General features: G+C 36.0%; 1 protein-coding gene across 1 annotated transcript in view; it reads left to right on the top strand.

Annotated features, from left to right (window-relative positions):
- The first annotated feature begins 466 nt into the window (after positions 1 to 466).
- Positions 467 to 14,676, top strand: part of PPARA (peroxisome proliferator activated receptor alpha) — a 32,085-nt gene continuing 17,875 nt past the window's right edge. The window contains exons 1-2 of the mRNA XM_026050349.1: positions 467 to 589; positions 8,864 to 8,979. The gene's annotated coding sequence lies outside the window, so the exon portion shown is untranslated. The remainder of the gene's footprint in view (positions 590 to 8,863; positions 8,980 to 14,676) is intronic.

Below are 14,676 nucleotides of genomic sequence, written 5' to 3'. Positions count from 1 at the left end.
CGCTTACCTTACGAGATTTCAGTTATAAGTTTTCTGTTTCTTTTGCAAAGGAAATGTTTGTTATAAGGGGAAAAAAATCTCCATATTATCTGTGAAAATAAAGTTTTTTTTTTTTTTTTGCTTGCTTGATTGTTTTTAAACAAGCTTTCTGAAGTATGTAAAAGTAAAATCTCTACCTTAGAGGTGTGAATGGCACTTAAAAGGCCTGTTGCAAAGATAACCTTGTGGATGCATATGTGCAGCAGATACCAGAACCAGTCATAGACCCCACTCAGCTAAGTGTCAGAGTGGTCCAGCTGTAAGGCTTGTGTTAATAAATAGATTTTAAAATAACATAGGCTCAGTGAAGTGATGGTATATTTTTCTAAAGAAGCATAAAGAAMATTTTATGTTGTATTTTTTAATATGATGCTAAGCTTCTGGAAACTTTTGCTCACTCTGTTCATTTATTTATTTTTAAGAAAGAATGTCAGCAGCTTTTTATTTATGAAGAGCCACATACTATCACCAATGTGCATGTGACATGGAAGAGGAACAGGCTATGGAAACCACGTTCTCTTTCAACCTTGCAGAAGGCTGCATGAAATGAGTAAGTATGTTGATTGAGAGGTATCTTTCTTGCTTTTTTTTTTTTTTTTTTTTGACAGCTAGAGAGGAAAAGTATTTGAGGAAGGATTTCTGACAAAGGAAAAAAAAGGGACATGTGGGTAAATAGTACAAACAAATATTTGATAAGTGGAAGGTAACAGAACAATCCGGAAAGCAGAATATTTTTTACATATGTTCTGATAGTTACTGCTGTGTTGTACCTTTTAATGAGAGAAGTTGTGTAAAGCCTTTTCCAATAGCATTCTGAATTCCTAATACTTTAGAAGTARTGCTCAGTATCTTACGTGACGAGGTATATAAAATTCACTATTAAACAACTTTTGATGAAAGAGTGCTGATATTTCCTGAATGAAAAAGTACTTGTCTTGTAAGATTAGACCTTCAGCCATCACTGTACTCAAAATAAACATAAAAACTCTCAATCTATTAAGTGTAATATTTGGCTTGTTTTTAAAACATGAAGTGGATATGGAGCAGATTGTTATGTGACCAGACTGCATGTGGCATTGTGATGTTGCCAAATCTGATTCTGCTTCCTCATACCAGTTAATAGTTTCTGCTTATGAAACGATATTTATTTATAAATGCTTTGCATGTGCCTTTTAATATCTAGGAAGTATAATTTCTGTGTTTGGTTAAGAATTTCTTATGCACAATTTATCAACTGTTATATAGTTCACAAGTAGTCTAAGCCTGGTCTAGATTGAAGTTGTTACACATGACTGGTTGGTGTGGTGATGTTTGTTGTGGGCTGTAGAAGCTTTTTTCTTTTTCTTTTTTTCTTTTTTATTTGAGAAAAAAAAAAAAAGAAAAGTAAACAAACTATGCCTAAATTTATTGAGTTCAAGTTATCTTATTCCTGTGGAAACACTTAATAGTGCAAGATAAACTGCAAGCATTTGTCGAAATACCTATTCTTTCTAGAAATGCTAATAACTTGGTCTTTTTTATATAATTTATTTATAAATTATAAGATAATTCAATTAATCTTTCCAAAGAGAGAAAAAAAATGTTCAAAAATGTGTCTGCCTTGAGGAACATTTGATTTCAGATAGTTGATATAGCCATTGAAAGCCAGCAAGTGCAATATTTTGTATTTTCAATTTGATACATATGTGCAGATAGCTGCTAGTAGATTAATTTCATGTTCATCAAAGAGTGAATAAAGTAATTAGTGTTTTTTTTTCCTTTGGAAAATACTATTGCGATCAGTCCTAAAATTATTTAGATTTAAATAAAATATATCATGTGAAACTACCACCTGTGATTAAGGCTTTGAGGCAGGGCTTCCTGTCTTTTTGGGTGTATCTGTGCATCCAGCACAATGATGCTGTCTTGGTTAAGTTATAATACCCATCTGCTGAGGTGTATTGCCTTTTTTTTTTTTTTTTTCTGTTCGTTTTTTTAAATCTACATGCCTTTTTGGTTTAGTTTTTAACAACATTTTCCTGTTTTCTGGAAATGGCTATATAACAATTAACTGAAGAAAACACTGAATTTTAAATCAGAAGGTGAATGTTCACATGGTATGAACAACTTCTGTCTRTTAGCAAAATTTATTTGGAAGTAAAAAGACTGTTGCTGTTGACGTTGTTACTGTTGATGTTACTGTTGACGTTTTCTGGTCTCTTCTGTTAGTGTTACTGTTTCAACAAGAATGTTAAGCRCATGGCACTGGAGTGACACTGTAGGCTCATGTTAAACAAAGCAAACCCTTCTCACATCTTTATTTTACATGCATGAAGAATAGTTCTTAGAGTAGATAGGCTGAAATAAATGTAATATGGAACTGCATGGATTTGGGATGGGTGGCAAGGAGAGGAGAGAGCAGGTGCAGTGTCAACAGATAATCACTCCAGGCAGTGCTTGATAGCAACTTTACAGTAGGGCTGATGAACATTCCTATAATTCAGTAATATATCCATTCCATTCAGAATATGTATATTTTTAAAGCCCACAGGTAATAATGGAGGCAGTTTCAGCAATAGATTACAGGCGATGTACATAGGTAGCAAAAAAACTTATGTTAATGGTGGAGGTTAGAACTAACTTCTTGATGAAGTTTAGTAGTCTTAAGAATAATTTGAAAAAAAAAATGGCTCAAATATAAAATACTGGACACTGAGATTTAGTCTGTGAAGTTGGACATGCCTAAGGGCAATTTTCCAGATTTTCTTCCTTAATGTATAGGTAAACATTCACTTTTGAGCGGGTATGTTGAATTAGGATTTCTTGGATGTTTTTTGTTGTTCATGCAATATAATGTATGGATGCAGCTTCAGTAGAAGAGAGCTGTGTTAACAGGASAATTTTCTGTCTACTGGGGTTTTCAGACTAGTTGTTGGCAATTCTGCTCTGTGACTTACATTGTCATGCTCCTTGTGTATGAAACTTAAAAATGCTGTAGCATGTATACTCATATTTGACATACATATTCCACAGAGAAGAATACATGAGAAATTTGAACTGTTTTTTACTCCTGAAATTGATTTTATGAATACATCTGTATGYAACTTGGAACAAAAGGCTGCTGTGCACAGATAAGCAGGCCAGACTGGCTAGAAACAAATCAGGTAACAGCTTTTGAAATCATGCAGCTGATAGGAAAGAGTAATTCCTAGAATAGAATACTGCTTTTGGAAAAGAAACCCAGCAGCTGTATATTTTGTATATTGTATTTCCAAAGAGATGTGACTGTGCATAAATAGGACGATATTTTCAAATAGYTGTCAAACTTTCAGCTTCTAAATGTATATTTTGGGCACCTCATTTTTCAGCATGCTGRGCTGCCATAATTCTAACTGAAGCTATGGGGAGCTGCATTTTGTCAAGTTAATAAGTCCTATGGAAATTTAATACTAATTATCCTTTAAGAATATGTGCTTTTTCAGTTTATAGCTCTCTCTCTCTTCTAGATAGGCCAAATAAATACTAATAATTAATATAATTATACATAGATTTTATAATAATGATATATAATAATGATATAAATTACCAAACATATGCTTTATATCGTTGATGCATTTAGAAATAAAAACATAAAGTAGGGTGCCGCCTCTCGGTATTCTGTCAGATGTCTGTGCAGTGASGGCTGAGCTGATCCAGCAAGAGTTGTTAAGGATCAGTCAGGCTCCCTCTTCCTCCTCCTTTCCCTTGCTCCCGCATCCAAACTGTCTCCCTCAGGAACAGAGGGTTCTGCAAGTTGAGAGCAGTTCACTGCTTTCCATGTGCTGACCCCCTAACTGTGCCCGGGTATTTGTCTCGGAGAGTCCTAGCAGATGGGGCCAAAATGGTGTCGGAGGGTGTGTTACCGGTGTGGCTTAGCCTGGGCTCTGGCCCTCTTTTATTTGTTGTTATACACGTGGCCAGAGAGGCCAGGCCAGTGTGAGAGCCAATACAAGGGTGGGATGGAGCTGTGAGGCTGGAAGTGAAGGAGGGAGGAAGATGCAGGGCTGATGATGCCAGGGAGCTGTGACAGGGACACCCTTTCGATGGCGGGGAGCTATTGGGTTGCTTAACCTGGCTTGTTTAACTACCCACAACATAACTTTGACTTGCAACCAGCACCTCCTGGCTGGCTCTGCAGAGCCAGAGCTCTGCACACCTGTAACTGCTAGTCCAAAGCCTGATTCCATCAGGTAAAATATCTGACATATGAAAGCATATAAATGTCTTTTTCAATAACTTTTCTCTTCCTGGCTGTCTCAGTAATCTATTTGACTTCTACCTATCTGTTCTTCAGTTGCTTTAACAGTTTAAAAAAAGGAAAAAAAAAAAAAAAAAAAGGCAATGAGGGAGAGCAGCAATGGCAATGCTATTGTTAATATCAGAGCTATTAAACCACTTAGGAGACACCCTTCATTCATGTGAAGGACTAGCGGAGAGCTTAGACATCAGGAAAATACCTGGATATATTTTGGCATTTTTTTATCAGGCAGTGGTGTGAAGCTTGTGATCTCTCTACGGCAGCAAATGGCCTGCTTTAGTCCTGTGAAGTCATATGTCCCGAGTGTATCCTCTATCTGACATGTCAGTAGCTTGGAAGTACAAGTACTTGATGTCTGTTTGCCAAAACCTGCAGATTCGTTAGATTCATGCCTATTGCCAAGACTCCACTCAGCAATGTTAATTCAGTGTAAACTTTTTTTTGTGTGTGTGTGTGAGATACATCTGTCATGAGGAAAAGCTTATGGTGAGAATTTCTATGTTACTGAAATAAACCTGAAAATCCCAACCCTTTTTTTTTTTTTTTTAATTAAAAATAAATTTAAAACGTGATTTTTTTATCACATTCCATTCTCAGTATTCTGAGTTGTAGTGCGTCCTTAAGTCCAAGCTTGTTTATTTTGAACATTTAAAAAATGTAAAAGCTGAATCTATAAAAAAAATACTGTGAAAGAATGAGTAAAATGACAATGCTCTGAAGAATAAGCAAATGAGGGAACCTCCAGGTGCTGCCTGTAGAAGACAACAGAGTTTGTCCCGAGTGTGAAGGGTAGCACATCAGCATTGCCTCAGTTAGTTTTAAAAAATGCACTCACAGAAGCAATCAAACAGAAGGGACCTTAATATATAATATAAATCTCACCGAGCTGAACTAAGTCTATCAAATATGTCTCACTAGTGTGGCTGGGCAAGGGAGTGGAGTTTATCAGTGGCATAAAACCACGGAAAATGCACAGTAGTGTCCTTCTCTATGAAGAAGGCGAATTCAGGCTTCTTGAATCTTTTCCAGAAACAGATGTAAATTCCACTGGAGCTTTTCAAATAGTGAATAATCATGGTCTGTTGTGTTTGGGGGTGAATCATGCAAGGGGCTGCAGCTGCGCAGCTGTGCAGATACTAGAGGAGTTGAGATAGAAGACTGGAGCACCCGAGGGGAGCAAGGAGATGATTTAAGGATGGTTTGGCATGGTTTAGGAAAGAGAGGAGTAAGACAGCTGAAAGAGTATTGAAGCTAAGAGTACCAGGGTAAAGCAGAAACTGTAACCTGAGATTTGGGGGCGGGGAAGAGGCTGGAGCCTGAAAAGGAGGTGCAGTTAAGGTGAAAAGATTTTGTTGTTGTTGATTTCAGAAGCCAAGGGGGAAGTGGTAGATGTCAAAGTAAATGGACTTCTGTCCCAAGCCCTGCAAAGGAGCAACTGAGCTTAAATGGAGGCTTAAGCTGTAAATGAAAAGAGGAGACTGGGAGGCTTTATGTTCCTTTTAAAAGAATGCCTAAGCAGGGGAGCAGGTATAGATGCAGAGCTGTGATTTTTGTATTGATTGTTTCTAACTGAAGCTCTGTGATGAAACTGGGGAAACTGGAAGTAGTTTGTCAAGGGGCTGGCTTGTGTCTGACCTGGTGTTCTGTGTTCTAGAGACGGGTCGAGGTAGGTGATCGAGGCAGGTYGAGGGAGGTCATCATCCCCCTCTACTCAGCCCTGGTGAGGCCACATCTGGAGACTGTGTCCAGTTCTGGGCYCCCCAGGACAAGAGGGATGTGGAGCTGCTGGAGAGAGTCCAGCGCAGGGCTACGAGGATGATCAGGGGCCTGGAACATCTGCCCTGTGAGCAAAGGCTGAGAGAGCTGGGCCTGTTCAGCCTGGAAAAGAGGAGGCTGAGGGGGGACCTGATCAGTGTCTGTAAATACCTCAAGGGAGGCAGTGAGGAGGAGGGGGCGGCCTCTTTTCAGTGGTGGACAGYGATAGGACTAGAGGAAATGGCTTCAAACTGAAGCATCGGAAGTTCCACAGGAACTTAAGGAAGCATTTCTTCACAGTGAGGGTGACAAAGCACTGGAACAGGCTGCCCAGAGAGGTTGTGGAGTCTCCTTCTTTGGAGATCTTTAAAACCCGCTTGGMTGCAGCCCTGTGCCACGTGCTCTAGGTGACCCTGTGTGAGCAGGGGGGTTGGACTCGATRACCTCTGAGGTCCCTTCCAACCTTGGGCATTCTATGATTCTATGAATTGCTAAGCCTTCCTTGTATTTGCAGGTCAGATCAGATTGAATTAAAACTTTGAATGAACTTAATGATATAAGAGGTGTTTTTAAGGTGAATTATATTCTGGACTTTTCTGCATGTTGGTTTAAATAAATTAATAGATTTTTTTTGTGTTTTTTTTTTCCCTTTCTTTCTCCTCTCTCTTTTTAGATAAAAAGTTTCCTTCCAAAGCAAGCACTCTTTTCTCTGTTCAAGAGTGTTGTCACTAGGATGGCTGTAAAAGCTAATATTTTTGCCTACAGGTCAGAAGTCCTCAACCAAAGTGAATATTTAACCACTAATCTAGGCAGAGTCGATTATCTTTTTCCTAATAAAGTATCTGTTTGGGAGTCAAAGCGATGGACTCTGGAAAACTGTAGAAACCTTCAAGTGCTAACCAGGCATCAGGTGCACTCTTTGTGTTTGGCTAACCTTAGCAAATATAACGCCAATTCTAAAAGCTAATTGAATGCAAGGAGAGGGAATATTGCAGACTTACCTTGGAGGAGAGTTATACTTCTAAACTGCTACACCAAAAAGTATTTTCAGGATCATTTTCTCGTCTCTTACAGTCTATTTACCTAAGAAAATAGGGCATGCACAATACTGCCTGCTGCCTTCTCCATTCCAACAACTTAGAACCTCCTGSTGATTCATATCAAAATTGATTAGTGATTGCAGAGGCCTTAAAATGCTATAGATTTTGTGAAAGCTGGTATCTGGAAAGAAGAAAGGAACCCATTATTGACCCTGCTGAGGAAATGGTGCAATGTGAATTCAACAATTATCTGTTTTGTTTGGCTTGCCAATTGCCAATCAGCAGTAGAGCTCTAACAAGCCAGTTGCAACATGCAACTCTGAACCAGCTACAACATGTGTTTGCTCTTTGCCTAGTCAGTAGTTCAGGGACATTGTATGGGGAGAGTGAACGAGAAGTGTTGTGAGATAGGGAAAGATCAAGGAGACCAGATAGGAAGACATGGGGTGACAATGATATGGAAATTTCATGTCCTGGAATGCATATCCATAAAATTCATCAGCTTATGTTGCAGAATAAGGCCAGGTATTAGGTATATTCAGCTGACAAGTATTTTTGTCACGGGATTGTTCCTTTGTTTTGAGAGTAAACAAGGTTAAAATTGCATGGGAATTATAAGAACTCCCACAGAACAGCAGATTAAGTATTTCCCAGCTTTCATTTTGGTGTACATTTAAAATTCAAGCAGATATTTTTACTTATAACAAAACAGAAATTCTTAGCTCTTACAGGACATTACTGCTGGTCCTGTCAATGAGAAGTGTCTGATTAACAATATGTATCAATTGCCATCATGTGTAAGGATCTGTGGAGGCATAACAAAATGAATTCAATATTCCAGTTTATAAGAACACATTAAAGGTATACTTGAACCCTAAGGAGTATCAAAATATTACTGCACTTTTAGAAATGGCTATTAATTGTATTATCAAATACCTTACTTAACTCTGTAAGTTAATGATGATTTTTTTTAATTCAAACTCTGTTAGAGTTATGAGATAGCTTTGCTTGTTGCAGCAGTTGTGATGTTTTATATAAGACAGTTGTGTATGTTGTATCTGTTTTTTTGTGTTTTTTTTTTYTCCACCTATCAAACACATGCACAATTAAAATTTTGGAGGTGGAGAGATCTGTGTAACAGTACAATTAATATCATTTAATGGAAAATAGCTGAAAATTCTGCTTGGCATTGCCTGTGTGTGTATTAAATTATAATTTTAATTGGCAATTTTAGTTGTGCAGATGGCTTTAATTTGTTAAGCTCTGAAGTTTATTTTTACCATATGTAATGAAAATTTATTCTTCTGGAGACATAGCAAGGATCTTACATTTTATTTTCTTCAAAAACTGATTATATTGCAAGTAATCATATAGTCATCAAACTAAAATACAATTTGTATGTGTCTTTTACCCTCAGATATCTTCATCCTTCAGCAAAAAAAAAATCTAGAATATCAAAGCATGATTAAAAAATTGCTGAGAAGTTACTCTGAGTAATCTAAGATGGAGCCCTCAATGTATAAGGAAGCAATTGCAACATTTCTATTTAGTCTGAAGCATCTAATTTTTAAGCAAGCATCAGGTTAGGATGGATGTGTAAATGCTGGGTATATGGGAACTGACCTTGACTCAACCTCTGGGACTTTCAGATCATATTTTAGAAGTAACATTAATAGTTGAGGATGTCTCATATGTGCATGCAGTTGACAAGTTTTTGTGATTTTGTTTTTGTTTTTAATCTCTCTTGATTTAGAGCATACCTTGCAGCCAGATGCAGCTTCAATCTGAGATACTGACCTGACTTCCAGAGCTGTGATTACCCCAACTGGAGTGTTCCTAATTGTTCATCGGTTCAAAACCTTGTCTTAGGTAATTATTTAATAAACTTTTGTACAGTATTGCAAAACATTAAAAAGTATAAAGGTAATAGATGAGGCCCAAATGTGGACAAATGGGAAAGTAGGAGAGCTTTACGTTTATTAACATGATAATAAAAATATACCATGTACTCAGACGACACATTTGTCTGAACATGACCTTGGATCTTGGATCAAGTAGCAAATACACAAGTGCCATGTTTGACTGAATGTGACCTTGCTTTGGATCAAATATCAATCATAAATCAAATCTCACATTTTAATGTACACGTGCAGAATACGACCTTTTCACTGATGAACGAGATCTTCACTGCTCAGTAGTTCTGGTCTTCACATGTATGTGTTCAGCAAGTACAAAGAGCATCAGTGTGCCAAGCACTCTAAATTATTTAATATTCATTGCCTAAAAGATGTCATGAATGTTTTAGAATCTGTAAATTTTGAAGCATGAGTTGGTAGGACTGCTATGATTAACGGGTAATTATTTGGATCTGGTTCTAAATATGAAGTGATTTAAGAGGACTATAACAGTGACGTGAAGAGATATGCCCATTGAAGAGGCGTCAGATAAAGGGCAAAATATGGAGGTTGTTTGCAGAGAGAAAGAAAAAAAGAGAACATGTTGCAAGAATAAAGGCATATATGTTAGGGTTTTTTTTCTTTTTTTTTGGTAATTGGAAACTGTGGTGAGCTCTAAGTAGTATATATGGGACAGAGTTTGAACTTGAGAGAGAACCACTGAGAGGTTCCTRAGTGATGTTGCCATGATTTAGTTTCTTGAAGGAAAACAAAGAGTCTGTTATGAGTAAATTATACCGACTTCATTGTTAGTGCATCACAACTGCTGGATATAATTAACTCTCATGTGGGTGTTTGCTTTATATGCATTAATAACTAATGTGATAAGTTGAATAGATTTCCCTTATGCTGTTGTGCAGACGTTTCTGTATTGAAATGTCACAATGCTAATTATCCTATAGTATTAAGGGATTAATTAAGTATGATCCTATAATATTAAGGATATAGTCAATTCTCAACCAATTATCAGCCTTGTTATTTGTCAGACTTTTTTTTTCTTTTATTTTTCTCCTAYAAAAGTGGAACCAGACACAGGATAAATGGAGAAAGGGAAAAAATTAAAAATTGCCAGTTCCTAAGAATTTCTAGGCAACTTGACAACAAAAGTTCAAGCAATGACTAAAGACTTTTCCACTTAAGAAATTGACAGTGCTTGTTTTAAAGTTAGGAGTCATCTAGTGATGAGACTGACCTAAATAGTAGAAATTATGCAATAGCTTTTTATTATTTTATATCCTTATTGAATAAAATAAATTGAAGGAGAACAATCTTGTTTGCTTATACTCCTAATGCAGTAGCCTATAGTCTGACAAAGTAATACTATCTGAAGTCTTCAATTGTCAAGTCTTACAGAAATTTGAAAGATTCAGAAGACTTGGATAAAAAAGAGATTTAAAATCTTTACATACATAGAGCTCATTCTGGATTAAGCTTCCATTCAGATCTCACTAAAATTAAAATGAAAGTCAGATCTTCCTATTCCCAGTTGCAGAAACCACTGAAGTACTCAACTTTTAACAATTTGAAAGCTCACACTTGTGAGGGTGAGTAAAGCAATAAAAAACATCTGAATGTCATACTGATATTGCATAAAATAATGCAGATGAATATATTTGAGCTTGACATCAGTTCAGTCAACTGCTTCATCTTTATTCTTTATGAAATGAGCAAAAAAATGTGTTTTTTCTTTGTATCAGAAGGATCTTGGTATGAGGTTGAGTAATGTCACATTTGATGCATGTAATACGTATTTATGTGGGAGAAAGTAAGTGTGATTTCAGATAGACCTGTAAGTCTTGTCTCAAGATCCTGGAGGCAGAGGTTGCAAAACCTTTATATTCCCTTGCTGACTAAGTCAAATCTGGTTCTTGTTGGTCTAAGTGTTAGCAGTGGCTAATTCAAAGATAGGCTTAAGATCTCTTTGTAACCAATAATAGAACTGTGCTATTTTTCTACATCTTCATTCAAAACTGGTCTGCTGTCTTTTAGCTAAATAGAGATTAACCTGATGTTGTGGATGAAATACAGATTTCAGTTGAAATATATTATTTGATCTAATATAAAGTCGGGGTAAATCTCATGTGTGTAAATGTAAAGGGTTCTTAGCCRAGTTGCCATTTATCAACTTTAAAGATTTGTTGACTTAAAAATTTCCCAATAGAAAGCAATTTGATGGATCACAGTATAGACAGCAACTGAGTAGTTTTAGAGAAGSAATTTTGCATTTAAAAAGGGGGATGAATTACCCTGTTCTGAGACATAATCTTTCTTTAGTGCTTCTAGGCAATTGGACTGACTTTGGGGAGTCAGGACCCATGAAGTAGCTTCTACCTTGTGCCCCTAAATCCTGGAAAGAAGCTGCAGGTAGATACAAACAGGGATTGAAGCTGACTCAGGAACTGCCAAGTAGTTGAACAGTGACTGTTACTAAGTTGTGTCATTCTCCTCTAACATTTTTTCAGGTTGTCATTCATCTCATTCCTTGCTTTTTACCCATCTTCTTCTACCTCTCTCTGTGAGATTGTATATCCTGAAAGTGTAAGTTTTTGAAGTAGTCTTTCTTGCAGAGATCTGATAGCATTTTATCATTTTATGTAGGAATTCGAGATGGCTTTTAAATAATGTTATAGGTTTAGATTTTAGAATATTACAAATCAGGACTCTCCTGTCCAAACAGGTATTCCTGGATCCTGAAATTTCTGTTAATACTCATTTTGGATAATAATTGTTTTGCACTGAAGTATTGTGTAAAGAATCCTTTATGTTTATTATTGCTACCTTCTCTTGGACAAACCTAGTTTGTTTTCTGTACACACATGGTTTATATCCTGATGTTGTGTTACACTGTGGGTAATGCTCTTCTTGCCACATGACAGGTTATGTTAGTTATGTTAGGATTATTATTTTAGTATGTCCTTGCATATATCCTTACTTTAAAAATAACCTTCATGAAAAAGGTGTAGGTTTGTATATTTGACATGCAAATGACATTTAATAGTTTTATTAATAATTTTCATATATTTCAAAGTGAAAATATATAAAAAATATAACAAAATAGTGACATGGTAAGAAGTGAGATTAAGTTAAAGTAGTATATTTAACTTAGTGATGAGTATCAGAGTAACATTCACTTTGCATGATACAGGATTTTTTAGCATCTTTTTTTATACCTCTCTGTGAGTGAGGAAAATATCTGCTCTGCATAGGTCACAAAGTAAACTTGATTTAAAAATCTCAGCGCTTTGCCTAAATAAACCATCTCAGCCTTACCATTAAATTTTCTTGTACTTGTAGTGGGCTAAGAGGAGTTAGAGGTGCCACAATTCCCATAGAAGAATTGTGTCTGTTCCTGTTTGTCTGGTAGAGTACATCTAGTTGAAAAATATTTCTACTTTGTGTAATATACACAGTTTCTCACTGCTGTACTGTGCACACCTGCCCTGTCATTAATCAGCACTGCTCTTGTGTGTGTACAGCGTGTAAATTCATTTGTTATAGTAATGTCTAAAAACCGCTCACTTATGGTGCTGGATAATTAACTTGAATGGAAATGATGATAAAAATTGTTAACTTCCAATAAGAATATGTTGCCTTTCCTCTCTCTTTTTGGATTACGTCTTTTAAAATCCATCAGGACAGAAAATCCTAGGACCAAAGAAATGGCTGCTGTGTGGCTCAGTACATTCTTCTTGGGTTTGCATAGTATAAAATTGAGGGGAATATTCCCATATTCTTTTTATCACTTCTAATATCAGTTAGCAAAGTATTTGCGGTATGTCAGAATTGTACCAACTCACCCCATGTCAAATCAGAAATGCGTTGTCTTTGCAACGACTGATGCAATTAGAGAAGTCTTTTGTGGAGAGATAGTAAATCTCATTATGGTCCCCCTTGCCCTAACCAAGTAGACTTAAGTTACCTCTATGGCCAGTCTTTGCTTCGTGAAACTTGCCAGGCGCCATCCAATTTTCAAAGTACTTATGGATCAAAGAAAGAATTTTAGCCTCTGTTTTTTTCTTAGAGATTATGTTTTATGTTCTTCCTTTGTGATCAATAATATAACTGATATTTTTTTCTGCTGTAGATTAATTTAATAAGGTTAAATTAATTCAAAGTCCTGCAAATTGTGTAATTCTCTTTCTGTTTACTGCGCTGTCCAGTTTTGAAGGGAATAATTAATGAAAAAGAATATTGTGCAGTATGCATGTTTATTTTATAATAATACCTTAAAAATGAGAAAGTTTAATCAGGAATGCATAGACTTTGTTATTCTCTGACTTTTAAGAGCTTAACTTTGCACTTTTAGCCTAATTTTTCAAAAAAGCCTGTGTGAATTCTGATTTGTTTTAAAGGCAAATATGCTTACAAGTTGCATATAATATCTTCAAACTGTATAAGGTAAAACAAAGAAAATTAAAACAAGCTTCTTGTGTGTAACTGGCAGCTTTGAGGAAAAGAGATGGTTTACCAAAAATATAATTTTATGCAAAGTAAATTCACTTTATGTAGTAACTTTCTGAAAGCTCTGTCTTATGAGTGTCATGTAAAATATAAAATATTAATGATTTGGAAGGTTAAAAAAAGTACCAGAAGACAGAGGAGATAGAGCTGGGAGATAGAGGCTATCTCCTCTGTTAGGAGCYGTACTTTGTATTTTAGCAGGCAACTTTTCTTTTTTTTTAAAAAAATGTTTCACTTTATGTATTAAAGCAGGATATTGGATATATCCTGTAGCTTTTGTATTAAATTCAGGCTTCTGTTCTTAGTTAACTCAGTTTTCTAAAAGTATCTGCAGTACACACCAGYTTTAAATATCCCATGTATAGCCACAACATTCACATAGTGACCTAGAGGTAATGAATATTTCAACTTTACCCTTGATGTTTGCAAGCAAGCCCTTTACACAATCAATTTGTTTATGTAGTAAATCCAGACTTTGTCACTGCTTCTCAGGGACCTTTGCATCTCAGACTTACCTCCCAACATGAACTATTCCTAGTATAGCAAGAGGTAAAAGTGGAAGGGTCGTCTYGGGGATTTAATATCCTACCATTCCACTCAGTATATGAAAAAAAGAATGATTATGTATGCTGTATGAATGCTGCATGATCAATTGCTTAATATTCTGTGTTTTTAAAAAAATCTCCTTTAAATTTATAAATTACTCTCTGAGTATTTGTTMGTGGGAAAGGGGCCTTCTTCCAAAACCAGGCATACTTCAGAAATCACAGTTTCTACTAGAGCTGCAGTGAAATGTGTTTATCCTTAAAACTATAAATATATGAAATTATGTTTTCATTTGTCTATGTATTCTTTTATGTTTGATTCACTCTGTGCATATGCTGTGTGTATTTGTTGAGTGTGGGAGAGGGCATATGAACACTTAATATTGTATGGAAACCTGAGAAAAAATCCTTTGTCAGTGTTTTAATGGCGCRGGTTTTTTTTAGTCTTTAGAGTAAGAAGATTGACTATACAGATGTCTAAGTATTTGAGTCATCCCCACTGCAACTATCTACTGCTGAAATATTAAAAACTGCTAAAAGCCTTTTTTTTTCTTTTTGTGAGCAAAATATTCCTTATTATTAACTGAGCTTGACTTGGTACTTTC

Source organism: Nothoprocta perdicaria, unplaced genomic scaffold (assembly GCF_003342845.1).
Source record: "Nothoprocta perdicaria isolate Ctin4 unplaced genomic scaffold, notPer1 scaffold_68, whole genome shotgun sequence".
Taxonomy (NCBI): Eukaryota; Metazoa; Chordata; class Aves; order Tinamiformes; family Tinamidae; genus Nothoprocta; species Nothoprocta perdicaria.
This window is presented reverse-complemented; position numbering and strand designations above follow the sequence as displayed.